A 1,538-nucleotide genomic window follows, 5' to 3' on the forward strand; every position below is an offset into this window, starting at 1 on the left:
CCCCCCCCCAGCCCGTGTCCTGCCTCTGGCTCCTGCCACCCAGGCACCCCCAGCCTGGTGCTGCGTCCCCGCAGCGGGTGGGGACGGTGCAGCGCTGGGTGAGGGGCAGTGGGGAGGGTGAGAGACCTGCTTAGGGTGGCTTTGCTTTTGAATGAACACACCAAAATCTTCTGTAGAGCTGTATAGCTATTTATTGATATAGAAATATGTATATATTTATAATTCATACATATGTATATATTTATACTTCATACATATGTATATATGCATATCTAATGTGTGTGTGTGTGCATATATATTTTATATATATATTTTATATATATATATAAAGGATGTATATGTGTAGTCCAACCACTGGGGACAAACCCCAGGAAAATGGAAACACTGTGAAGGCTCCGGTGGAGTCTGACTGTGCCTGGTCCCTTCCCCAGCTGATCCTCGTCACGCCTACTACTGCAACTTTATTTTTTTTTTCCCATCAGGAACGATCAACTGGGACATGGAATAAAAAAAAAAAATCCCAAACCCCAAGACCCAAGACAGCAGTTGGAGATGGTGCGATTTAGGCTGCAGCCACCCTCGCCCGGGGGGCTGGTGGCACCCACTGGGACAGGCCACTGGCCGCCTGCACCCCAGCACCCAGCTAGTCTGAAACTGGCATCTTCCCCCTTTATTGCTTCAGATCCCGTTAAACAACCCCCCACCAAACAGCCAAATCTCAGTGAAGGAAAAAGAAAGAGGAAAAATAATTAAAAAGAAGCCTCTATTCCAGCTCCCTCTCGCGCTGCCCTCTGTTTATTCTCCGCTGCCTCTTTCCTGTTTAGCGTTTTACTATCTGCTCCCAGCAGGCAGGGACAAATTTGCATTTTAATGTGGTGTTGTGAGGCTGCACAAACCACCTGTGAGGAGGAGGCAGAACTGGGGACGGGCACCCTTGCACCCCGATGCCCCCCACCTCCCAGAGAGATGCTTGGTCCCCCCGATCCTGCCTTAAAAATCCCTTTAAAAAATGATACACTTAAACAAAACCAAACAAACCTCATGAAGCATCCAACCCCTTCATGCAACAGAGAGCAGGGAGCAAAAGAGGGTGAAAAACAGGAATATTCCTCCACTGAGGCCAGCCCCAGCCATGCCTCAGTCTTCTCCCACCTCCTCCTCCTCCATCCACACCCCCCCATCACCTCCCCCATAATTTTCTCGTACCTTGAGTTTTCTCTGAACCAACAGTGGGTACCAGGTCCCCTTTTCCCCAGTCCCAGCCCAGCACATCCCTGCAGTGCGCCCCTTGAGGTGCTGCCAGCCACATCCCCTCCACCCTGTCCCCGCAGTGGAACTTTTCAGACGGGGACAGGGACCACAAAGCCCAAGTGGCTGTGGAGGACCCAGTTGCTTTTCCATCCTCGCTCTCACCTCACTCCACCACCCTGGTCCTGCGTGTGGAGCCTCCACACATCACAGGGGATGAAGGGATATTCCCGACAGCGGGAGGCATTTATTTTCTGGGAATACAAGCGATAACAAAAACATCTCCGCAG

Source organism: Athene cunicularia, assembly GCF_003259725.1.
Source record: "Athene cunicularia isolate RWA chromosome 19 unlocalized genomic scaffold, athCun1 chr19_part1, whole genome shotgun sequence".
Taxonomy (NCBI): Eukaryota; Metazoa; Chordata; class Aves; order Strigiformes; family Strigidae; genus Athene; species Athene cunicularia.